The 27,068-nt window shown below is 49.1% G+C and overlaps 1 protein-coding gene across 1 annotated transcript in view; it reads right to left on the bottom strand.

The window, feature by feature from the left end:
• NAGLU (N-acetyl-alpha-glucosaminidase) overlaps positions 1–27,068 on the bottom strand; it is a 369,580-nt gene that overhangs the window by 189,143 nt on the left and 153,369 nt on the right. The window lies entirely within an intron of this gene.

Here is a 27,068-nt window from a genome sequence, read left to right as displayed (position 1 = left end):
GCACATATGTGCCATTGCAAGAAGGTTTGCTGTGTCTCAAGAGCATGGAGGATATTCCAGGAGACAGGGCCATAAAAGGTCATTAACCGATCAGCAGGTCTGCTCCTTTATGCAACTAGGAATAGGATGAGCACTGCCAGAGCAAAATAACCTCCAGCAGGCCACTGGTGTGAATGTCTCTGACCAAACAATCAGAAACAGACTTCATGAGGGTGGTCTGAGGGCTAGACATCCTCTAGTGGGACCTGTGCTCACTGCCCGTCACCATGGAGCTCGATTGGCATTTGCCATTGAACACCACTGGTCCACCACTAGTGCCCTATGCTTTGTACAGTTGAAAACAGGTTCGCCCTGAGCACGTGTAACAGACATGAAAGGATCTGGAGAAGCTGCAGGGAATGTTATGCTGCCTGTTAAATCGTTCAGCAGGACCAGATTGGTGGTGGGTCAGTGATGGTCTGGGGAGGCGTATCCATGGAGGGACGCACAGACCCCTACAGGCTAGACAACGGCACCTTGACTGACATTAGGTAATGGGATGAAATCCTTGGACCAGTTTTTAGACCCTACACTGGTGCAGTGGGTCCTGGGCTCCTCCTGGCGCACGACAATGCCTGGCCTCATGTGAAGCAGCCAGTTCCTGGAGGATGAAGGAATTGATAGCACTGAATGGCCCCCACGCTCGTTCTCCAATAGAACACCTCTGGGACATTATGTTTTGGTCGATATGACGCCGCCAGGTAGCACCTCAATCTGTTCAAGAGCCTGGTCCAGATCTGGAAGGAAATACCCCAGGACACTATCCGTCGTCTCATTAGGAGCATGCTCTGACATGGTCAGGCATGCAATACAAGCATGTGGGGCCATACAAACTACTGAGTACTAGGGATCGACCAATTATTGGCAAAGTCGATTATGGGAGGGCCGATATTCACTTTTCCCGATATATCGGTATTGGCCCCGGTGTTCCGTGAAAAACCCATACCCGTGAGAAAACCATACCCTCGTCACTTCCGGTGCACCTACGGAGGGTATGGATTTCTCACGGTAGTTACAATTGCCGCGGTTACATTAAAACAGCTCCTCTGCAACATGAATCATCTCCGCTCCTTCCCCTGTCACTTCCCTCATCTCGGGTAATAAATATAAAAGCGGATCACGGAGCCGAGATCTCCGTCATTTCTAATTCATACACCTGCCACCGCTTATATATTTACTAGCCGACATCAGGGAAGTGACAGGGATAGCAGAGGAGATGATTGATATTGCAGCCGAACTGTTTTTATGTAACCGCCGCAAGTATAACATTATACACACTTCCGTAATAATTTCATACCCTCCGAGCATGCGCACTTCTCAACTTCACAGCTGTTCAATGGTGTTTTCGGGGCTTTGAGCATGCGCACTGCTACGCTGATCAGCTGTTTCGGACAGAAAGTGACGAGGGTATGGAAATCTAACGAGGTATGGTTTTCTAACGTTACACCGGAACTTGCCAAAATTACTGATATTGTGCGCGGCGCATACGTGACGTCATTGCGTGTGTTGCTCGACGTGTCTCTATGTGCTGGACCTATAATTATACATATTCTGCTTCTTAGGTCGCCTCCCTCACCTCGGACAGTGTGCAGCCACAGTGCACTGTGCTTTGCATTTGCAATTCCGCATCGCCACAGACCGACAGCAAACAGCCATCCAGCCACCCACCAAGCCACCCACAGCCCCTGTGCCAGCCGCCACCCACAGACCCACAACAGGGTGCCAGTTGCCAGCCACAACAGGGTGCCAGCAGCCAGCCACCCACCCCACAACAGGGTGACACCAAGCCAGCCACCCACAGCAGGGTGACAGTCAGCCGACAGCCACAGCAGGGTGCCAGCCAGCCAGAAGCCACAGCAGGGTGCCAGCCAGCCACCCACTTAACAGAGTGCCAGCAGACAGCCACCCACCCCATAGTAGGGTGCCAGCAAGGCAGCCACCCACACCAGGGTGCCAGCAAACCAGCCACCCACAAAAGGGTGCCAGCAAACCAGCCACCCACAACAGGGTGCCAGCAAACCAGCCACCAACAGGGTGACACCAAGCCAGCCACCCACAACAGGTTGACACCAAGCCAGCCACCCACAACAGGTTGACACCAAGCCAGCCACCCACAACAGGTTGATACCAAGCCAGCCACCCACAACAGGGTGACACTAAGCCAGCCACCCACAACAGGGTGACACCAAGCCAGCCACCCACAACAGGGTTACACCAACCCAGCCATCCACAACAGGGTGATACCAAGCCAGCCATCCACAACAGGGAGACAGCCAGCCAGCAGGCTGTGGTGGCTGGCTTGGTGTCACCCTGTTATAGGTGGCTGGCTTGCAGGAACACTGTGGTGTCCTGACGAAGCTGGTGTGTCCAGTGAAACGTGTAGATGTTTGTGTGGGTGGACTGCTGACACCTGTCTGAGCGGGGGTCCCTGCAATATGGAGCTGACCTATTTTGCCAGTTTACTGTGAGGGCTTACTGATTGCTGGGTCACTATCATCCTGACCAGAGCAGTTTTCTTCCACCCTCCCATTGCGCCTTGGTCGGCTACAATATGCTACTGGGAGTGGTTCCTGATCTTTTGGAGTGATCTGCTGCTCAATTAGCTGGGCGCTGACTGTGTGGATAGGCTGCAGGGCTGCAAGCCATTACGCTACTGCTAAATTCAATTGAAGCATCAAGCTTCCTGCAGCTGAAGCCTTCCTTGTGAGACTGCTCCTTCCTTATCTCCATTTGTGTTTGATACACGGTCAAATGCATATCATGTCAGGATGATGCTAGCCTCCTTGCCTGCAAGCAATTTACACCAGATCACAGAACTGTGAGAAAACTCTTTTATATATGCTACACAATGAGTTAAATGCATGTTTCTTTTTGGAGCATTCTGTTACTGTTTGAGCTGCCTTCAAGAGAGGAGTGATGGCTATATTGTTTCCAAATACTACACTACTGGACTGCAACAGGAGTCTCCTTAATGTGATGATTCATCTTTTCAGTCCGGGCGTGTGCTTGCAGTGAGTTTATGCTGGCTGGCGGTCTATTTCATCCTGCAGTTTTGCCTTGCTACATTGATTGCACCCCCTTTTGCTGCTTTCATCACCTCATTTTAGCCTGTTGTGTGGCTCCAGCAGACTCTCCTATCTTCCAGCATACACCTATCGATTGTGATCGTTGGAGGGGTTATTTGTTCATTCATCACTCCATGAGCCACTACACAGGAAAGTGACCTTTCATTGCATGTACTGCATTTAAACTCTTCTACTGTCCGGAATATATCTGCTAAACTTGTACACCTCAAGGGATTAGCTGTTCATTACTACCTCCCTGAACTTTTATCTGTTCATTATCACCTCAATGAATTATTGTCTAGGAGAGGGACTCTCTAGTTTATCCTTTATTTTCAGTGTTTTCATGTTGAGTGGATTAACTGGGTTCATTTCTCACAGGACTGCAGATTGCAATCTAAGGCTCCTTTCACACAGTAAGTCTGCAAACGGACTACGCTTATTTCAGCGCGGGATCGATCTGCCGGTCCCCCGCTGAGCAGGAGAATGACAGCTGTTCTCCGCGCTGTGTGCGGAGACACAGCTGTCAAAGCCCCATAGATCTCTATGGGGGAATCAGATGGGAACGGACCGTCGGTCCGTTCTCATCCGATCCGATCCGCTGGACGGATGGAAAATAGGGATTTCATCCATCCAGATTTGACGGATCGGATCGGGTGTCAGCGGATATGTCTCCGCTGACATCCGATGCCCCATAGAGATGCATGGGGGGACCGCTCAGATCCGCCAAAAAAACGGACAGGCGGATCTGAACGGTCCGCCTTTGTGAAAGGGGCCTAAGAGTTCTAATAGACTCTTCCACTGCTTGATATACATGGGCTGAACCTGTACTTTGAAAAGGGATCACCTGTTCATCATTTCCTCCATGAACCATTGTCTAGGAGAGTTACTCTTTATATATGTATTTCATGCATTTCAGGGTTTCATGTCTAGTGGATTGACTGGGTTTATTTATTATTTTTTACATGATTGCAGCATCTATTCATTTGCTCTGCTTCTGAGTTTATTTCAGTATAGTTCACATGTTATTGGTCTCCTTGTGCACTCTCCCTACTGGCCGATCCAATACATGTGAGGTTGCTGATATCTGAGGAATTGGAGATACTTATCCTGTGGCGCTTTATTTTTAGTGCCCAGATTTGGCATTCAATTATTGTTTTTTATTTTTTCATTGCCAAATTACATTGTTTCTTGGTACTTTCTCCATTCCATCAGTGCCATCTACCTCTACATGTTTGGTTTTGCTCCTGGCTCGGTATGTTTGCAGCTACTCATGGGTCAAACACTTATTTTTGTTTGACGCGGGGTGGCTGCCTTCAGCAGAGCTGTGGCCCCTATGTGGGCTCCGTTTGATTTTTATACTGCCTATGATGTCATATTCTCTGTGAGCATTCACATGGTGTGATCATTTGGATTGCTTTTCAGGTGACTGCAACTCACCCGGGTGTCGCCCCCTTTATTTGGACTGACACTGGGTGGTTGCATTTGGCTGAATCTCTACCCTCATTTGGGTCCATTTGGTCTTACACTGCCAATTTTGCCACTCACATGTGATACTATATGTGACTGTAGTTCATCTACATTATGTGTGTTTGTCTTGTTTTTAACTACCACGTGGTCTATTCTAGTGGTGAGGTGGAAGGTTATGTTCGTCAATTCATTAACTACCGCTTATTGTATTTTGTACATTCAATACAAATTTGTGTTTTTCATTTGGAATTGGTTTCGTTGGCTTTGTTCCTTTGTAGACCCATTTTTTTTTCTTGCTACACCCCTGTTACTCAAACTAATGGCGCTTTTTTTGGGCAATACCTGTTTTCTAGTTGTCCCATTCCCTTTTTTTATACACTGTGGTGGTTGGCTGGATTGCAGGAACACTGTGGTGGCTGGCTTGCTTGGTGTCCTCCTGTTATGGGTGTCTGGGGTGCAGGGACACTGTGGTGGCTGGCTGGCTTGGTGTCACCCTGTTATGGGTGGCTGGCTTGCAGGAACACTGTGGTGGCTGGCTGGATTGCAGGAACACTGTGGTGGCTGGCTGGCTTGGTGTCACCCTGTTATGGGTGGCTGGCTTGCAGGAACACTGTGGTGGCTGGCTGGCTGGCTTGGTGTCACCCTGTTATGGGTGGCTGGCTTGCAGGAATACTGTGGTGGCTGGCTGGCTTGGTGTCACCCTGTTATGGGTGGCTGGCTTGCAGGGACACTGTGGCTGGCTGGCTTGGTGTCAACCCTGTTATGGCTGGCTTGGTGTCACTCATTCACACTTGCCTGTTCTGTTGTTGTAGGTTGAGTGGCTGGCATCCTGTGATGGGTGGCTGAGGCCTGGGCCTGTGGGTGGAGGATGGATGAATGGCTGGCACCGTGACCGGACTGCAGCTGGCTGTACACGAGGCTGTCTGAGGCGTGGGAGGTGGTCTTAAGGTAGAGAATGTGTGCAGCGTGCGGTGAAATGGCCTCTTGTATGGGCCGCACAGGCGTGGGAGGCGGTCTTAGAAGGCAGAACGTGTGCGCGCAACATACGCAATGACCTGAAAATATCGGCAATATCGGTAAATCCAAACGCTGATTCCGATACCTCCAGGAAAGTTCATATCGGCCCACGATATATATGTGTTTTGCTGATAATTGGTCAATCTCTACAAGAGACATAAGGGAATCCAATGCTTGGACCTTCTTGTTCCATGCAGAGAGAATACTTTTCTGAAACAGTCTGGAGTGAAATTGAGCATAAGGGACTGCCTCGAAAAAGGCCACCATTTTGCCCAATAGTTTCATGCATAATCGTATGGAGGGAAACTTTATCCTCCCTACGAACCAAACCAGGCTTCGAGGGCTAGAACCTTTTTGATGGCAAAAAAACTTTTGCCTGAACTGTTTCGAGAACCAGACCCAGATATTCTAAGACTTGAACAGGCTTTAAGGTTGATTATCCAACTCAGATCCTCTAGGAACTGGATTGTTATGCCCCGTACACACGTGCAGATTATCTGAAGACTTTTGTCTGTAGACTTACCAAAACCATATAATATGAGGTCAAACCTAAACACTTTCAATTTGTATGCAATCCGGCAGGCCCTTGCACTACATAGAAAAGGTAAATCTGAAGGAAAAAGTCTTCAGATAATCTGCACGTGTGTACGGGGCATTAGGGACACGTCTTGCGTTAGCCCTAAGCTTGAATGATTCTTTAACAATTGGTTGTACAGGCAATCCATGACAGAGACGCCTTGGGACCTTAGAAAGGCTAACACCGGAGCCAAAATTTTTGGAAGTACCCGGGGAGCTGTAGCCAGACAGAGCGGTAGAGCTACAAACTGGAAATGGCACTGTCCTACTGCAAACCGCAGAACCTCAGAGGGACCCTGAAAAATTTGTACATGGAGGTATGCATCCTTGATATCTATGGAAGCCAGAAAATGTCCTTGTGTCAAGACCCTTGCTCGCTCTGTCCGCTCTCCCGACACTCCTCTGTTTCTAGTAAGTCAGCTTGCAGATCGCAACGTCTGATGGTTTGGTTAACCAAGGATCCGGGATCCGAACTACAGCTATGTGCCGTCCGGAATCCATTAGAACAAACACCAAGCAAGCTGTATGTAAGTTCAAACAGGAAGACCCTTTATTGGAAGAACACAGCACACTTTTATACAGAATTTGGAACATCCTGCCCCCAACAAACGCCCTCCCATTGGTCAATTGCAAAGTACCTGCAGTTCCCATTCAGGTCCTCTTTTAGCCATGCAAATGAGGAATTGAAAATGAGTCAGCAGTGATTGGTCAGATAGCTTGACCAGAAGGACTGCCATGCAAATGAGGACTTGAAAATGAGTCAACAGGGATTGGTCAGATTAGGGATGCACCGAAATGAAAATTTTAGACCGAAACCGCAGGATGCCCTTGGCCGAAAACCGAAACAGAAACTGAAAAGGACTTTTTCCCCAAAAAAATTTAAAATGGATAGAACAGGGGCATACACCAAAAACCGGCAGCGACGTACACCTGTCGCTGCCACCCTGTCACAGTATATGTACTGTGATGGGTTGGCAAGAGGTTAATTTAATTACCAATGGTATTTGTATTATGAAGCATGAGGGGTTAATATTTTGCCACTGCAGGTCACTCGTCTATTAGTGATCGACCAGTGGCAGGTAATTAACCCCTTTGTGCTGCATTAGTGCAACCAGTATCAGTGCAACCAGTGTTAATTAACACTGATACTGTTTGCACTAATGCAGCACAAAAGGTGTTAATTACCTGCCACTGGTCGATCACTAATAGATGAGTGACCTGCAGTGACAATACATTAACCCCTCATGCTTCATAATACAAATACCAGCTCCCCCCCCCCCCCATCGCCTCAGCGTCCCCCTCCTCGGGTGTCCTTCATTCAAAAGTCCCGCCTCTGGCCGGTGGCACCGCCCCTCAATGACCTCCCTACTACGATCTGTGCATTCTGAATGGACATACCAGGCGGGGGGGGCGGGGCGAGCGGCCGCTATAGATCTATGTGATCCTTCCCTGTCAGCTCAGCACGACTGTAACTATGTGAGAGCTTCACTTCCTTGTCAGTGGAGATACATGCCTGTCAGTGAAGGGAAGCTCTCACATATTTACAGCTAATAGCGGCCGCTCTGCCCGCCCCCCCGCCCGCCTGGAATGTCCATTCATAATGCACAGATCGTAGTAGGGCAGTCATTAAGAGGCGGACGGCCGGCCAGAGGCGTGACTTTTAAAACCTGCCCTGCGCCCTCCTCCTTCCCCATGGCGGCCATATTTATTTTCGGCAATGTTAACCCATTATCGGCCGATAATTTCGGTGGCCGAAATTTCGGTGCATCCCTAGGTCAGATAGCTTGACCAATGCAAGGAGACAGAAGCCCCAGGGGGCAATCAATGTACACAATAGTCAGACACAGAACAATGGTTCCCTAACGAGCCCTCAATACACATTACTCTGAGTGTCAATACATCCCTTAGCAGACAACAGGTGAGGTCATTAGCACACCTGACAATAGATGAATGGAAAGCCACCTCAGACAAAAAGCAACATTGTTAGCCAGCCCGTCTCCCCATTGAACTTCCTGGAATGACCATATTAGGAGTGGACTTCCTGCTCAGAGACCTCATGGCAAAGGGAACAATTGACCTTGCTGACAAATATGAAGCAATTCAACCCATCACCCATCTGTCCTTAAATTCCAGTGATGGTGAACACCATCACAGTCCTCTTCCTAGAGAGACTACCACAGAGCAGGTTGATTCCATGCAAAAAGGCCGAATTGTTAGATACTGCTTTAGAGCTTTGAGATCTAGAATGGGTGTTATCTCGCCATTTGGCTTTGGCATTGTAAAGCGATTTGAGTAAAAACCTGTTAACCTTCACTAGTTGGATCCTCCACAATCACGCCCTATACCCACAAATGTTCCAGGGCCCGAAACAAGAACTTCCTTTTTACTGGGCAAACAGGGACATTTGAACCCAGAAACCAAGAAGGAGGAAACTCTCGGATCTCTATCGTGTAGCTCCGTGCCACAGTGGACAAGATCCAGCTGTCCTGCACCACTCCTCCCCGAGTTTCTGAGAATTGTAGGAGCCTTCCCCCCACCCAAACGAGTGGGGGCGCCCCCTCATAAGGCGGGTTTGGAACCTGATTTAATGGGCCTTTGGAACCAGGGTTTTTTCTGACCTTGATTTTGAGGTCTTCTAACCCCTGGTGGCTGAGGCTGTCGGAACTGCCTAGAAGGTGACGTGTTAGGAGGTACCGTAACACTTGGAGCTTTAAAAGATAGATGTTTAATCCTTCTTTTACCAGCAAAAAACTTAATTTTTGTAAAATCTTACCGTAAAATTCCTTTCTCTGAGTCCTCAGACAGTCGCCGCCCACTCATACAGTCTTCACCAATGGGTATTGACCTCTTATCCATAGGAGCAAGCTAGGCATAAGACTTGTTAAAAACAAAGTAATTTACATAGACACACCTATGGGGGCTGTCCCACTGGTCCAATACCCCCCTGCTATCAGCCATCCCAACTCAGTTTGGTAGCAAGCAGTTAAAGTCCAAAGAACCCCAAATAGAGGGGCGGGGGCGGCGACTGTCAGAGAACTCAGAGAAAGGAATTTTACGGTAAGATTTTACAAAAATTCTGTTTTCTCTTACGTCCTCTTTCAGTCGCCGCCCACTCATACAGTCTTCACCAATGGGATGTCCCAAAGCAGTGTAGACATGAGGGGTGGGAAAAACGTAACCGTCAGAAAGGCAACACAGCACCCACATCAGAGAAAGGAACCTTACGTGATCAGAAAGGTATCCTCTGGGTAACATAAAAGCTCAACTGGAGCAACAACCCAGGAAAGCAAATGAACAAGGGGGAAAAAAAAACCCCAACAGCCAGGGCCCCACAAAATTAGGGTCCCCTTAAGGTACTGCCGCGCACAGAACTTTGCGGCCAAAATAGGCATCTGCTGATGCCATAACAAGTTCAAAGCGAAGGCAAAACAATGTCCTCATTAAGGTGAAAATCAGAAAACACCTAAGGGAGGAAGGACTGGTTAGGTCGCAAGACCACCTTATCCCTATGAACCACCAGGGAAGGGGAGCGGCAAGACAAGGCCGCCAACTCCGACACTCTGCGGGCAGAAGTGATCGCCACTAGAAAAGCAACCTGTTTTGACAGCAGAGGCAAAGAAATTTTCCTGATGTTTTCAACGGGTGGACGTTGCAAAACGGACAGAACAAAGACCAAGTCCCACGGAGGTAGAGGCGCCCTCCGAGGAGGGGCCAAATGACGTAAACCTTGAATAAAGGTGCGAATCAAAGAGTTAGACCCCAAGGGGCGCTGAAAAAGGACGGCCAGTGCAGACAACTGGCCCTGAATCGTGGTCCTTGCAAGGCGCTGGTCCACACCAGTTTGTAGGAAGGCTAACACCCTCGCCACCGAATAAGAGCGAGGAGGGAAGCCCCTGCATTCACACCAGGTAAAATAAGCCTTTCCAGGTATGGCAATAGATCTTACCAGACTATGCTTTTCTAGCCTTGAGCAGAGTAGGACTGACCTCTGAGGAGAGACCCCTGTCCCTCAGGACCTGGCTTTTAACAGCCACGCCGTTAAAGCAAGCGACTGTAAAGCAGGATGGCAGATCGGTCCCTGCAACAGTAGATCGACTCGTAACGTAACGGAAGCCGCCACGGAGGCTCGACGGTCAGTTGAATGATATCCGCGTACCAAGACCGGATTGGCCAGTCTGGTGCCACCAGAACACCAACTTCGGTTCCGAGACCAACCTGCGAAAGAACCCAGACAACAACTGAATCGGGGGAAAGGCATATATCAGATGATACTGATGCCAAGGCACCACCAGCGCATCCGAGGCGTCTGCCAGAGGATCGCGCGTGCTTGCCATGAAACTTTCCACCTTGTTGTTTAGCCGGGACACGAAAAGATCCACATCCGGGGATCCCCATTTCGCACACAGCATGTGAAACCCCTCCGGGTGCAGGGACCATTCCCCCTGGTCCAGGGTCTGGCGGCTCAGAGAATCAGCCTGCCAGTTCTCCACACCCGGAATGTAACCTGCCGAAATCGCCGGGATGTATGTCTCGGCCGAAGACAGAATACTGGACACTTCCTGGGCCGCCCGGGCACTCCTGGTGCCCCCTTGGCGGGTGATGTAAGCCACCGCAGTGGCATTGTCCGTCTGCACCCGTACAGGGCGACCCTGAAGACGTTCTGACCAAAGGAGCAGGCACAGCCTGATCGCTCTCAATTCCAAGATGTTTATTGGCAGGGAGGTTTCCTCCACCGACCAAGTGCCCTGGGCAGACATGTTGCCCAGAACGCCAACCCAGCCCGACAGGCTGGCATCCGTGGCATTCACCATCCACAGCAATGGTCGGAAGGATTTTTCCTCTGCTACGGCCGGGGACTGGAGCCACCACAGAAGATCCACTCTGGTTGGGTGACTCAGAGACACCCTCAGGTCCAAGGACTGAGGGAGCATGACCCATCAGGCCAGGATCTCCTTCTGGAGAGACCACGTGTGAAGCAGAGCAAACAGTTTCGCCTCGAAGGCTGACACCATCAACCCCAGGGACCGCATATAGGTCCCGAGTGACGAGGACTCGTTGTCCCTGAGGGACCTGACCTTCTCCTGCAGAGTCCGGAGCTTGTCCTCCGGCAGAAACACTTTCTTGGGCGGAGTCCAGGACCATTCCCAAATATGGCAGACGAACCGAAGGAAACAAAGTCGACTTCTGAACGTTGATGGTCTATCCGAACTCCTGGAGCGTCTGAACCGTAGTGGACAGATCGCGCAGCAGGCTCTGACTGGCACTCGATCTTAACAGGTAATCGTCCAGATATCCTAAAAATCACAATGCCCTGTTCCCGTAAAAGGCCCAAAACAGGAGCCAGTATTTTGGAAAACATCCTTGGAGCCGAAGCGAGACTGAAAGGTAACGCACAGACTGACAGTGTTCCTCCGCTACAGCGAATCGGAGGTACCTCTGATTACGCTCGAATATGGGGATGTGTAACTACGCATCCTTAAGGTCGATAGAAGCCAGGAATCTCCCGGACTCAAGGAGGCCACCACCGAGCGGAGTGATTCCATGCGGAATTACGGAATGCGTACGAAGCGGTTGAGAGCTTTCAAGTCCAGGATCGGACGCACCTTGCCCTCCTTTCTGGGCTAAGAGTGAACATATTCGAGTAAAAACCCCCGAAATCTGTCCCGATGTGGCACCGGGACGATCACCCCCTGGGCGAGGAGATCCTGCACCGCCCTATGATGATCATGCAACCGACCTAGGGTCAAATGAATATTTGAGGGAAAGAATCTGTCCGCTGGTCGCGAAAGGAATTCGATCTTGTAACCAGATCGAATGAATTCCTGAACCCACTGTCCGGGATCCGGAACAGCCAAGGTCCGAGGAAACCGCGCAGACGTCCCCCCACCCCGGCAACGGGTGAGGGTGCCTCTTCAGGCTGTGGCAGACCGGGCTGCAGCACCAGCCTGGGCGGCTTTTGGCTTGCCCGCCCAGGGCTTTTTCTGGCCACCCTGGCCCTCGAAGGGTTTTCCCATGTCCCGTGCCTTGAAGGCACGAAAGGACCCCTGATTCGGTTTAAAGGAAGGGCCCGCTTACCGCAGAAGAACTTACCCCTAGGATTCTGGGGCAGCAGAGTGCTCTTGCCCCCAGTGACTCCTTTAACCAATTTGTCCAGGGATACCCCAAAAAAGACGAATCCCCGCATAAGGGATATCGGACACCGTTGTCCTGGAAGTTTGGTCAGCCGACCAGCTTATCAACCAAATCAAGCGGCAGGTAAGTATCGCGACACCCGACAGGCGAGCTGCCAACGGGCCCTCATCCAAGGCCGCATCACACAGATACATAACCGCTTGATGAATCTGGTCCACCATCTCCAATGTAGTGGGGGGGGGGCAGAATCAGCTATGAGAGTGCGCCTAAGCACCTTGGTCCAATCTGCCACCGCTTGAGACATCATGACGGAGGCGACAATAGGTTTCAGCATGGAACCCGCCACCACAGAGGCATGGCGGGCAAGAGATTCCAGCCTCCTATCCGTAGGGTCCCTAAACACCGGAGAATCCTCGGTGGGTACCAAAGTGGCCCTGTTCAATCTGGACACTGTATGATCCACCTTAGGGGCCACCGACCAGCGCGAATCCGTAGGAGACGCAAAGGGGTTATGGACTTAAAACCGTTTAGGCACCACAAAATTGCGCTGCAAAATGCGCCATTGGTCATTCACAGTTTTGTGAAACTCAGCGGGGAAAGGAAACACCTACGCCGTCTTTCGGGATCTGCGGGTACCAAAAGAGGACCGCTTGCCCGGAGGATTGGGCTCATCCTCTAAATGTAGTGCATCTCTAAGAGCAGTAATCAGCGCAGCCATAGCTGCGCGTTCTTCGGCCGTCCCAGGGGGGGAATCATCCCTTTCCTCATCCTCCGCCTCCCCTTCAGACTGGGAAGAACGAGACCCCTCAAGGGGCACACTATCTATGGCAACCATGTCAGAATCAGAAGAATGAGAAAGCCTAGGCCTTTTTCTAGTATCCCGTTCAGCCATCAAAAAGATCCACTTAGGATGCTAAAGTTGCAAGTGCAGCAGTCAGAGCAGAAGATCCAGAGGAGCCTGAATCGTCCACCAAAGCTGGGGGGCAATTGCTGTCCTGGGACTCCATAAGAAAAAACTTTTTTTTTAAGGTACTGTCCCTTTAAATTGCATGGCGATCCGCAGTACACCGCTATGAAGGACTATGCTGAAGACCCCGCAAGCAGGAATAAACTGACAGCCAGAGGTATTCCCCACAAAAAAAACAGCAAAGACAGACCCCACAAGAGTTACCACGCTTGCAATCGATCTCCTCTGCAGACAGAAACGAAGTGATGAGGCTGAACTAAGATTTAGGCCAAGGGAAAATGGTTGCCCATAGAAGCAATGGGAGGCTCCGGGATAATGGCCGCCGACATGTGCACAGAAAAAAACACATTGCCACACACAAGATGGCGCCAGAAGGCGCCAAAATACACTACATACAGTGCTGCAGAAGCGCCCACAGTGAAGCCAAGCAGCTGCCCACACTAAAAATGGCTGACCCGCGGTTTTTAACCCCGCAGCGGCGCCGCACATGTCTGCACCCCAACACACACAAAAAAAGTGGCACTCAGGGTAGGGACCCCCACAACCCCCCACATAGCGTTCCAGACGCGGTAGATCCCCCGCAGGGACCGGGAGTAAGGGAGCCCCAAACGCACAGACATGAGGGGACACCACAGACCAGGAGACTGCCATCCCCAGACAGAGGCCTGTCAGAATGTACTTACCGTACCGATGGCGTGGGCGACTCTCATCGACGGGAAGCCTCCCACCCCAGGCGGTGGGGGTGCTGTCAGCCAAAAACGCAGGACGCTAGCAATGCACGGTAGCCGCGGTTGAGACGTCCAGGCGAGGTGGCCACCTCGCAGGCTTTCATTCCTGAGGACAGGGCCAGGGCGTACACATAGCCTGCTAAACACTTGATGGCGGGCTGGGATTCCATCAGGCCCTCTGTCCTGGAGCACCAGAACGACCAATGCGACTCCCAGCTCCGCAATGCCGTCGTCATCCGAAGATTCGACTAACTAAATGCTGACAAACAGCTAGTAGTGCAAAGAGAAAAAAATGGATTTTTGTAAAATCTTACCGTAAAATCCTTTTCTCTTAGCTCATTGACAGACGTAGTCCTCGGTGATACACCACCTTCGGGTTATGTTGCCTCCACAGGAGCAGGACTAGACAGGAAATTAAAAAGCTCTGGCCACACCCTAGGGGCAGTCCCAGAGGGTATATCCTCTCTCTCTCTCTGCCTCAGCAAATCAGTTATGTGAAAAAAATGGATTTTTGTAAAATCTTACCGTAAAATCCTTTTCTCTTAGCTCATCGACAGACGTAGTCCTCGGTGATACACCACCTTCGGGTTATGTTACCTCCGCAGGAGCAGGACTAGACAGGAAATTAAAAAGCTCTGGCCACACCCTAGGGGCAGTCCCAGAGGGTATATCCTCTCTCTCTCTGCCTCAGCAAATCAGTTATGTGAAAAAGCAGTGCAAAAAGCAGTGAAAAAGCAGTTTAACCCAACCCAACTCCAAAACAGAGGGGCGGGGACTACGTCTGTCGATGAGCTAAGAGAAAAGGATTTTACGGTAAGTTTTTACAAAAATCCATTTTTCTCTAGCGCTCATCGACAGACGTAGTCCTCGGTGATACACCACCTTCGGGACGTCCCAGAGCAGTATCACGACTGAGGGGTGGGAAAATGGAAATCAAATCCCAATCTAGAAGGCCCAACCGGTGCCAACTAGAAGTTTACAATGCTCATCCTTAATGATGAGACTCAACAAAAAAATTTTTCAAACAGAAAAAAACCCTCGAGGTAGACCACCGGTCTCCTCAAATTGCGGCCTGCAAAACCTTGCGGCCAAATGAGGCATCCGCCGATGCCGTCACATCAATTTTATAGAATTTAGTAAAGGTATGTACCGACAACCAAGTGGCCGCCTTACATACCTGGACCACTGACGCCTGATGGCGAAAGGCCCAGGAAGTACTGAGCGCTCGAGTGGAGTGCGCCCTAACAGGGAACGGAGGACTCTGACCCTTAATAGAATAAGCCTGTACCACCGTTTGTCTAATCCATTTGGCAATGGTCGCGGCAGATGCAGGCAAACCCTTACTGGGGCCATCCGTGATCACAAAAAGTGAATCCGTCTTACGGAATGATTCCGTAGCTTTCAGGTATACCCTGATTGCCCGAACCACATCCAAGGAATGCAACGCATGTTCCCGATGATGCTTGGGCTGAGGACACAAGGAAGGTAGTACAATATCTTCATTCAGATGAAAATCTGAAACCACCTTAGGAAGAAAAGATGGCTTAGGATGAAGTACTACCTTATCCCTATGAATGACTAGGTATGGGGACTGGCATGATAATGCAGCCAGTTCTGACACCCTGCGAGCAGAAGTAATAGCCACCAAGAAGACCACCTTCTGGGATAAAGTAAGCAAGGGAATCTCCCTGATGTTTTCAAAGGGAGGTTTCTGTAGAACCGACAAAACCAAATTAAGATCCCAGGGCGGTAAGGGCGCGCGGACTGGAGGAGCCAGGTGCCGCACCCCCTGGATGAAATTCCGCACCAAGGATTTGGTAGCTAAAGGTTTCTGAAAGAAGATTGCTAATGCTGAAACTTGACCCTTGATGGTGCTCAAGGCTAGCTTCTGCTCAACCCCATGTTGCAAAAAGGCCAATATTCGAGACACCGAATAGGTACGTGGAGGAAATCCTAAAGATTCGCACCACGCAATATAAGTCTTCCATGTGTGATAATAGACTTTGCTGGAAGTCGCTTTCCTTGCTTTAATAAGAGTAGGAATGACAGAAGTAGACAAACCTCTGTCCTTCAGTACTTGGGTCTCAATGGCCAGGCCATTAAAACCAGCGACTGTAAAGCACGAAGGTAAATAGGTCCTTGAGACTACAGACACTCCCTGAGACGAAGTTCCCACGGAACGTCTGCGACTAACCTGTCCAAGTCGGCCAGGCCGGCTTGAAGAGGCCAGCCTAGAATTTCTAGGACCACTGGCGCTGATTGGATCTGAACCAGGCGTCCCTAGAGGTATCTGGCCCCGACCATCCGAGAAAGTCTGGTCGTTTTCTGTTCCCACACATTTATCAGATACCTGATAGTTATCAGGCAAGGTGATCTTTTCTGGTTGAACCTCAGGGACCGAAGTCACCCGACTAGAGGCTACTTGGCCTATCTGGTCAATCAGATCCGATTCCTGTGAGGTATCGGGACTAATCTTAGGAAAAGGTAAAGGAAAAGATCTATACAGGGAACGGTAACTACCGCTTCCTGTACTTAAATGTTGGAAGGGAAGAATCGCACCGGTAGTAGTGGTTGATGCTCGATCTAATGTCCTGAATACCGGTGAAAACGTCCCCCCACCCTGAAATTGGGTGGGGGCGCACCTTCAGGCTGTGTACTCCTTTACTTCGGGTTTGGCTGGGTTGGTCCTCTGTTTGTCCGACCAGCCCTTCTTGAACCCTCCTGGAGGAGTCTTGCCTTTCCCGGAAGTACCAGCCGGGCGTCCTTTATGGGCGGTAAAGAAAGGTCCTCGCTTGTTGCGAGGTTCCTTAGCTTTTGCAGCCTGTGGCAAAAAAGTACTCTTGCCCCCGGTGGCATCCTTAATGATTTCATCTAGGTTGGCTCCAAATAGACGATTCCCCTGGAAAGGGAGATTGGTCAAAGTCTTTTTGGAACCTAGGTCAGCTGACCAGCATTTTAACCACAGCACACGTCTGAGGATCACTGCTAACTTAGATGCATGCCCTAACAAGGGAGTAGTGTCCAAGGCTGCGTCACAGATAAACCGTAGCCCTTGTATGATCTGTTCTATCAAATCGGATGTCTCCTGGGGAATATCTTTTCCCCTAAGATCTTGGCGTACCATCTTCGCCCATTCTGTAAGTGTCTGGGAAACTAGACCAATAACAATTACTGGTCTAAATGCTGACCCTATCAGAGAAAAGATAGTGCGGGACTCCGCTTCTATCTTTCGATCCACCGGATCCTTAAAGGACGAAGTGTCCTCCACTGGAATAACCGTGGCTTTATTCAGCCTGGAAATAGGCGGATCCACGACTGGTGGTACCGTCCATTTCTTAATGATGGATTCCTCAAACGGATAGCGTCTAGCAATACGCTTGGAAATAGTAAAGGTACGTTTAGAATGTTCCCATTCTCCTTTAATCTGATTTCCAAAACATTTAGGTACAGGAAAAGCCTTCGCCGTCTTGATGGGCTTATTAGTCCCAAAAGGCCTCTCTGTTTCAGTTGCCTCTGCCGGTAAAGCCTCAAGTTTTAAGGTTTCTTGCACTGCCACAACTAGTGCGTCCACCAATGCTTCTTCCTGAATTATAGCAGGAGAAGAAGCGTCCTCCTCACTGTCTGAGGGGGCTTTACCTGGGATAGCAGCCCTTGCAGAGGAACCTGCAACTGCAGTGACCATCTCTGAATCAGAGTCAGAGGTGTCAGATAGTATAGGGGTAGGCGGGGGTCGCTTCCTTGACCCCCGTCCCTGACAGGCCGCCTCCACCCGAGCCACCATAGACTTCAAAATTGCTGTAAATGACTCTATACTCTGTACACCGGCGGGTCCCGAGGCCCCCTCGAGGGAAACAGGTGGGGGAATCTGTGTGGCAGGGTCCATAATAACTCCAGTTACTTCCTGGATGATATAATTCAAAGTAAAGAAAAAACTTTTTTTTTTTTTTTTTTGACCCTCAGCGCCACAAAAAAACCCCTTAGTGTTACCTGCTAGGGATCCCTATCGATCGAGAGAGAGAGAGATAGACCCCCAGGCTCACCACTTGATGTTCAGAGTTGAACTGCAACAGCTTACAGCGCTGTCTTAGACAAACAGGAAGTCTTTTGGCTGGCTGCCCAGGAAGAAAGGAGGCGGCTCCGCCCCTCTGTACGCCTTCCGGCGCCTCCCCCAAGCTCCACGAGGTGTAGAATCACCTAAAACATGGCCGCCCCCATGCTGGAGACACGAGGCTACGCCAAAATGGCGGCTCGTGCGATCCAGCAAAAAAAATGGCGGCGGCCTGTGCTGACTAGCGGTGTGCTGCAGGCACACAACACTCTCTCTGCATGGGGATATGGCGTGTTTGGCGGTACCGGCCCTGGCGGACCGCATGGCCATTCGGGAGGCCTGCTATTAGCTGGAGATCTGACTTGGAAGGCAGTCTACATGTCCATGGCTTCTGACTGGTAGGTAGCTTATACTTAACCCATAAGATTCCCAGAATGCCACAGATTACATCTTTAAAACATGTATACAATAGATTGTTAGCTCCCAAACCAAGCCTCCTGGCTTTTGCACACATAAAATCACACTCAAAGTAGGAGGATTTGTGACATGTTATAGGATAGAAAGAAACTCTTTCTTACCATACAGAGAGGGGCCCGCGTTCACCACAAAACCCGTCAGGGAAAACAGGGGGAACATACTACTCACCATACCGGAACCAGGCGGGCACCAACTCCTGACAGTACCCCTCTCCACCGGGGCGGGAGGGCTGTCGACCGATACAGACGCCGTGACTCATGGTCTTTGGCGTTTCAGCGAGACGTTTAACTCGCGGGTTCAGTCCTTTAATGGGACTTTGTCGCGGCCGACTCAGCGCGGAGCTATGGCCTGCACGCGCTCGTAGGCTGAACTGGGGTGACCACCGGATCTCAACATCCAGCCCGTCGCCCAGTTCAGCTTTCTTGCTTGAAGATCTCACAGGAACACTGGAGAAAAAAAGCTGTCCAAAAATCCTTTTAGAAAAAAATTTCTTGCCAGGACCTAAGATCCCAGCAAGGTATCTAGGTCCTTACTCCTAACTAGACAGAAAATAACTGATTTGCTGAGGCAGAGAGAGAGAGGATATACCCTCTGGGACTGCCCCTAGGGTGTGGCCAGAGCTTTTTAATTTCCTGTCTAGTCCTGCTCCTGCGGAGGTAACATAACCCGAAGGTGGTGTATCACCGAGGACTACGTCTGTCGATGAGCGCTAGAGAAAGCAGTCTTTAGAGATTTTAACCCAACTCAAAAAAACAGAGGGGCGGGGACTACGTCTGTCAATGAGCTAAGAGAAAAGGATTTTACGGTAAGATTTTACAAAAATCCATTTTTCTCTAGCGCTCATTGACAGACGTAGTCCTCGGTGATACACCACCTTCGGGACGTCCCAGAGCAGTATCACAACTGAGGGGTGGGAAAATGGAAATCAAATCCCAATCTAGAAGGCCCAACCGGTGCCAACTAGAAGTTTACAATGCTCATCCTTAATGATGAGACTCAACAAAAAAAGAGAAAACAATTTTTTTTTTTTTTTTCAAACAGAAAAAACCCTCGAGGTAGACCACCGGTCTCCTCAAATTGCGGCCTGCAAAACCTTGCGGCCAAATGAGGCATCCGCCGATGCCGTCACATCAATTTTATAGAATTTTGTAAAGGTATGTACTGACGACCAGGTGGCCGCCTTACATACCTGGACCACTGACGCCTGATGGCGAAAGGCCCAGGAAGTACTGAGCGCTCGAGTGGAGTGCGCCCTAACAGGGAACGGAGGACTCTGACCCTTAATAGAATAAGCCTGTACCACCGTTTGTCTAATCCATTTGGCAATGGTCGCGGCAGATGCAGGCAAACCCTTTCTGGGGCCATCCGTGATCACAAAAAGTGAATCCGTCTTACGGAATGATTCCGTAGCTTTCAGGTATACCCTGATTGCCCGAACCACATCTAAGGAATGCAACGCATGTTCCCGATGATGCTTGGGCTGAGGACACAAGGAAGGTAGTACAATATCTTCATTCAGATGAAAATCTGAAACCACCTTAGGAAGAAAAGATGGCTTAGGATGAAGTACTACCTTATCCCTATGAATCACTAGGTATGGGGACTGGCATGATAATGCAGCCAGTTCTGACACCCTGCGAGCAGAAGTAATAGCCACCAAGAAGGCCACTTTCTGGGATAAAGTAAGCAAGGGAATCTCCCTGATGTTTTCAAAAGGAGGTTTCTGTAGAACCGACAAAACCAAATTAAGATCCCAAGGCGGTAAGGGCGCGCGGACTGGAGGAGCCAGGTGCCGCACCCCCTGGATGAAATTCCGCACCAAGGATTTGGTAGCTAAAGGCTTCTGAAAGAAGATTGCTAATGCTGAAACTTGACCCTTGATGGTGCTCAAGGCTAGCTTCTGCTCAACCCCTTGTTGCAAAAAGGCCAATATTCGAGACACCGAATAGGTACGTGGAGGAAATCCTAAAGATTCGCACCACGCAATATAAGTTTTCCATGTGTGATAATAGACTTTGCTGGAAGTCGCTTTCCTTGCTTTAATAAGGGTAGGAATGACTGAAGCTGACAAACCTCTGTCCTTCAGTACTTGGGTCTCAATGGCCAGGCCATTAAACCCAGCGACTGTAAAGCATGATGGTAAATTGGTCCTTGAGACCACAGACACTCCCTGAGACGAAGTTCCCACGGAACGTCTACGACTAACATGTCCAAGTCGGCCAGGCCGGCTTGAGGAGGCCAGCCTAGAATTTCTAGGACCACTGGCGCTGATTGGATCTGAACCAGGCGTCCCTAGAGGTATCTGGCCCCGACCATCCGAGAAAGTCTGGTCGTTTTCTGTTCCCACACATTTATCAGATACCTGATAGTTATCAGGAAAGGTGATCTTTTCTGGTTGAACCTCAGGGACCGAAGTCACCCGACTAGAGGCTACTTGGCCTACCTGGTCAACCAGATCCGATTCCTGTGAGGTATCGGGACTAATCTTAGGAAAAGGTAAAGGAAAAGATCTATTCAGGGAACGGTAATTACCGCTTCCTGTAGTACTTAAATGTTGGAAGGGAAGAATCGCACCGGTAGTAGTGGTTGATGCTCGATCTAATGTCCTGAATACCGGTGAAAACGTCCCCCCACCCTGAAACCGGGTGGGGGCGCACCTTCAGGCTGTGTACTCCTTTGCTTCGGGTTTGGCTGGGTTGGTCCTTTGCTTGTCCGACCAGCCCCTCTTGAACCCTCCTGGAGGAGTCTTGCCTTTCCCGCTAGTACCAGCCGGGCGCCCTTTATGGGCGGTAAAGAAAGGTCCTCGCTTGTTGCGAGGTCCCTTAGCTTTAGCAGCCTGTGGCAAAAAAAGTGCTCTTGCCCCCAGTGGCATCCTTAATGATTTCATCTAGGTTGGCCCCAAATAGACGATTCCCCTGAAAGGGGAGATTTGTCAAGGTCTTCTTGGAACCTAGGTCAACTGACCAGCATTTTAACCACAGCACACGTCTGAGGATCACCGCTGTCTTAGATGCATGCCCTAATAAGGGAGTAGTGTCCAAGGCTGCGTCACAGATAAACTGTAGCCCTTGTATAATCTGTTCCATCAAATCAGATGTCTCCTGGGGAATATCTTTTCCCCTAAGATCTTGGCGTACCATTTTCGCCCATTCCGTAAGTGTCTGGGAAACTAGACCAATAACAATTACTGGTCTAAAAGCTGACCCTATCAGAGAGAAGATGGTGCGGGTCTCTGCTTCCATCTTTCGATCCACCGGATCCTTAAAGGACGAAGTGTCCTCCACTGAAATAACCGTGGCTTTATTCAGCCTGGAAATAGGCGGATCCACGACTGGTGGTACCGTCCATTTCTTAATGATGGATTCCTCAAACGGATAGCGTCTAGCAATACGCTTGGAAATAGTAAAGGTACGTTTAGAATGCTCCCATTCTCCTTTAATCTGATTACCGAAACATTTAGGTACAGGAAAAGCCTTCATCGTCTTGATGGGCTTATTAGTACCAAAAGGAATCTCTGTTTCAGTTGCCTCTGCCGGTAAAGCCTCAAGTTTTAAGGTTTCCTGCACTGCCACAACTAGTGCGTCCACCAATGCTTCTTCCTGAATAATAGCAGGAGAAGAAGCGTCCTCCTCACTGTCTGAGGGGGCTTTACCTGGGATAACAGCCCTTGCAGAGGAACCTGCAACTGCCGTGACCACCTCTGAATCTGAGTCAGAGGTGTCAGATGGTATAGGGGTAGGCGGGGGTCGCTTTCTTGACCCCCGTCCCTGACAGGCCGCCTCCACCCGAGCCACCATAGACTCCAAAATTGCTGTAAATGACTCTATACTCTGTGCACCGGCGGGTCCCGTGGCCCCCTCGAGGGAAACAGGTGGGGGAATATGTGTGGCAGGGTCCATGATAACTCCAGTTACTTCCTGGATAATATAATTCAAAAATAAAACTTTTCTTTTTTTTTTTTTTTTCGACCCCCAGCGCCACAAAAGCCCCTTAGTGTTACCTGCTAGGGATCCCTATCGAACGAGAGAGAGAGAGAGATAGACCCCCAGGCTCACCACTTGATGCTCAGAGTTTAACTGCAACAGGTTACAGCGCTGTCTTAACAAACAGGAAGTCTTTTGGCTGGCTGCCCAGGAAGAAAGGAGGCGGCTCTGCCCCTCTGTACGCCTTCCGGCGCCTCCCCCAAGCTCCACGAGGTGTTTGGATCACCTCAAACATGGCCGCCCCCATGCTGGAGACACGAGGCTACGCCAAAATGGCGGCTCGTGCGATCCAGCAAAAAAAATGGCGGCGGCCCGTACTGAATAGCGGTGTGCTGCAGGGCACACAACACTCTCACTGCATGGGGATATGGCGTGGTTGGCGGTACCGGCCCTGGCGGACCGCATGGCCGTTCGGGAGGCCTGCTGATAGCTGGAGATCTGATTAGGAAGGCAGTCTACATGTCCGTGGCTTCTGACTGGTAGGTAGCTTATTCTTAACCCATAAGATTCCCAGAATGCCACAGATTACATCTTTAAAACATGTATACAATTAGATTGTTAGCTCCCAAACCAAGCCTCCTGGCTTTTTGCACACATAAAATCACACTCAAAGTAGGAGGATCTGTGTCATGTTGTAGGATAGAAAGGGACTCTATCTTACCATACAGAGAGGGGCCCGCGTTCACCACAAAACCCGTCAGGGGGAAAGGGGGAACATACTACTCACCATACCGGAACCAGGCGGGCACCAACTCCTGACAGTACCCCTCTCCACCGGGGCGGGAGGGCTGTCGACCGATACGGACGCCGTGACTCATGGTCTTTGGCGTTTCAGCGAGACGTTTAACTCGCGTGGACAGTCCTTTAATGGGACTTTGTCGCGGCCGACCCAGCGCGGAGCTATGGCCTGCACGCGCTCGTAGGCTGAACTGGGGTGACCACCGGATCTCAACATCCAGCCCGTCGCCCAGTTCAGCTTTCTTGCTTGAAGATCCCACAGGAACACTGGAGAAAAAGGCTGTCTAAAAAAATCCTTTAAGAAAAAATTCTTGCCAGGACCTAAGATCCCAGCAAGGTATCTAGGTCCTTACTCCTAACTAGACAGAAAATAACTGATTTGCTGAGGCAGAGAGAGAGAGGATATACCCTCTGGGACTGCCCCTAGGGTGTGGCCAGAGCTTTTTAATTTCCTGTCTAGTCCTGCTCCTGTGGAGGCAACATAACCCGAAGGTGGTGTATCACCGAGGACTACGTCTGTCAATGAGCGCTAGAGAAAACACATTTGCAGAAAATAAAATCATAAAACAGAAGAAAGGCTGAGACATGTAGCCAAAGCACAGGGAGAGTCTATCTCACTCCTAACTAGGCAGAAGACAAACTGAGTTGGGATGGATGATAGCAGGGGGGTATTGGACCAGTGGCACAGCCCCCATAGGTGTGTCTATGTAAATTACTTTGTTTTTAACAAGTCTTATGCCTAGCTTGCTCCTATGGATAAGAGGTCAATACCCATTGGTGAAGACTGTGAGTGGGCGGCGACTGTCAGAGGACGTAAGAGAAATGTGCTTATTTCCACCTAAAATCTTCTGGATGTATTTATCCAGGTCCTCACCAAAGAGATGTTCCCCATGGAAAGGAAAAGCTAACAATAGTTTCTTACAAGGTAATTCTGCTGACCAATTCTAAGTACTCAGAGCATATAAACAGAGAGAACGACTCAGGAAATCTTAATCCTTAAGGGCATCTTCGCCAAATCTTCAAAAGATTCCCCCTGAATAGGCAGACTTTTAATCATCGCTTTAAAGTGATCCTTTAAGGATGGGCAAGCCGCTATAGCTGGTTGAAAAGCAAAGCCAGCGACAGCAAAGGAAGCCTTAAGTAAGGATTCCAACTTTTTACCTGCTGGATGCCTAAGGATCAAGGCAATGAAGCATATATGCATGCAGTTCAAGGCAATTAAGCATATATGCTTTTATGCAATGTGTGTTTATGGAAGCATGTAAGCATGCGTTTTATGCAAATATGCGTTTATGCAAAAAGGTGTTCTCACAAACATGCGTACCCATGCAAACATGCATCCACGCAACATGCATCCATCCAATAATCCTGAGAAGTACACAGGGCATGAACAGTACACTGCCCCCAGTGGCCACTGGGAGAAAGGCCAGAACGACAGATCTCTCTCTCTTTTTTTTTTTTAAAGAGAGGGAAAAACTTACCAGTCCAGCCGCAGGATTCTTAAAAGGACCCAAACTTCACTCATCACGGCGGGCTGTCAGTCGTTGGACCTTCAAGGACCGCGTCTCTCTTTTTAATGGGGTCCACACCTTTAGACCTGTAGAGCACCCTGCTGGCAAACTCTTGGGATAATAAAAAACCTGGCTTCCATTTATCAGGGTCCAACACTCAGATGGATCACATTACAGGCAAAACCTCGGGTCTTCTTTGCAGAGGCTCGGGTATCATCCTTTTAGCCTTTAGCCATTCGAATGGACCCAATCAGAATCGCCCCTAAACTGGGACATCATAGGATTCATCTTAGGATTGAAGAGCTTTAACAGCCACCACTTTCAAGACACTGGTGAAAAAACAGGTTCTTCCTGTATGGGAGGGGTTATATGGGAGGAACTTCCCGTCTATTGGTTGCCAGTGTCCATTCACCTAAAAGGTAGCGTATAACCCAGATAGTCATTATTACCTGCTCTGTGTCCCGTGATGTACGATAAAGAAATATGTGTTAACTTTTCCCTTTCAGCATCTCTGTTGTAGTATCAGTTTCGGTGTGTATAGTGAGGTTTGATAAGATAACAAACTATCAGTCGGTGTTGGTTTTGAAGATGGATACCGCGTCTTTGTATAGCAATCGCTTGTGTATGTGCTGAAATTGTTTTTGGGCGGTAGACTCCCTTTCTAGACATAGTGTTAGTAATCGATAAGAGGTTTTGTGTTTTTTTTTTACACTGTAATTCAACTCCGGTCCTGTCTATTTATAATGCAACTCGTTTATTAGTAAAACTGGTGGTTATTTTAGACGCAGAAGTTTGAGTTGATATACCAGTTTTGTACTGAGTTTGTTTTAGGTGGCGGATTGCGTCCTGCAACTTAAAATCAGTATTCAGTTATATAGTTATTGTCTACACTATATTTCGAATCCGGTTGATCATAAATCAGTTTTTTTTTCTGTTTTAGTATCATCTTTTTGTCCTTTTTGTCCTGTGAATCCAAGATTCACTTGTTTGCTCTACCTTTTGTTTTCGCCTATTTTTATTGTGGCTGGTGGTTCTAAGTGTCACCATTTTGTTTCAACCACGTGTTTGGTCGCCATCTTGTCTGGGCATTGAGCCCCACGTGGTTAGAACACATTTCCTTTGTGTGCTGGCCATATTGGGTTCTCCTGAGTCTTGACATCCCCATTTTATTTGGTGGTGTTGAAACCCACGTGGCTGAGCCGCCATTGTGTGTTTTGTCACACTACTATTTTTGTTTTCCTTTTAGTTTTTGCATTTCTATATTTTTGTTTAAAGGGGCAACTTCTTATAGAAATATTATATGTTTTTTGTACTGCATTTTAGTTTTAAGTGGGGTTTCTTCATTTTTAATTGAAATCCAGCATTTAGGGATGTTATACATGATTATTGCAGTTGTTTTTAGCTAGCCTTGTTTGTCTTTTTGTTCAAATTTAGCATTTATCCATCTGTTTTTTGTGTTTTATCTCCAGTTTATGTGTAGGCATTTGTGTTTAAGCCATTTTTATAGGTTTTTGTTCAATTTTTTTGTTGTATAACCATAGTTTTTTAATGATAAACTACAGTGTGGCGTGTAACTGATCATTATATTGGATTCAGTTTTTGGTTAGAATCAGGTTCGTTTTGTGCTGAGTTATGGTTATTTCTCACAGAGGTAGTGTTTTTATAATACTGCAGGTTGGGTTTTAGGTAGAGAGGTTATACATCCCAGTGTGCAATCAGTAACCGGCATCTAAATGTATTTATTTTTTTAGTGTACCATGAAGGAATAGACTGTAGCCAAGGTTTGTATAGTGAGAACTTTTATTGTGCTTTCGGGGTTGTTTGGCTGCATGGATTGGGTCAAAACGAACGTGTGCAGTTTGGGCCAGGCCACATGAAACGGGTGAGAGCGGCGCGCTTGTTACGGACTTCATCGTGTGTAGATACTGAAACCTATCCCATGTGTGGCCGTGTACAATAATCGGAGTTGGGGAGCGAGTGGTAGTTGCTGAGCTGTATACCCCTACAAATCCACCGGGTTGAGTTTTCTAGCGGGTCAGCAGGGAAGCTGTGTAAACTAATCGAGGTCCGGAAGCAAGCCAACACCGTCAAAGGAGGTGCCTGGCAGTGTTGCTACTAAACTAGGTGCGAAAGAGTGATTGGAATCGTCATGGGCCGTCCATGCAAGGGGAGGGGAATCAAGGCCTCCCAAGTTAGCCAAAAAGCTTTGCGGGACATAAAATCTGCGTTTGGGGCTCGGGCAATGAGACTCCCCAAATAAGTGGTCCAAGGGAACACGTTGGTGCATCCCTTTGGAAGGTACCTTTGATGTCTGGAGATG

This window comes from Pelophylax lessonae, assembly GCF_965119305.1.
Source record: "Pelophylax lessonae genome assembly, chromosome: 11".
NCBI lineage: Eukaryota > Metazoa > Chordata > Amphibia > Anura > Ranidae > Pelophylax > Pelophylax lessonae.
This window is presented reverse-complemented; position numbering and strand designations above follow the sequence as displayed.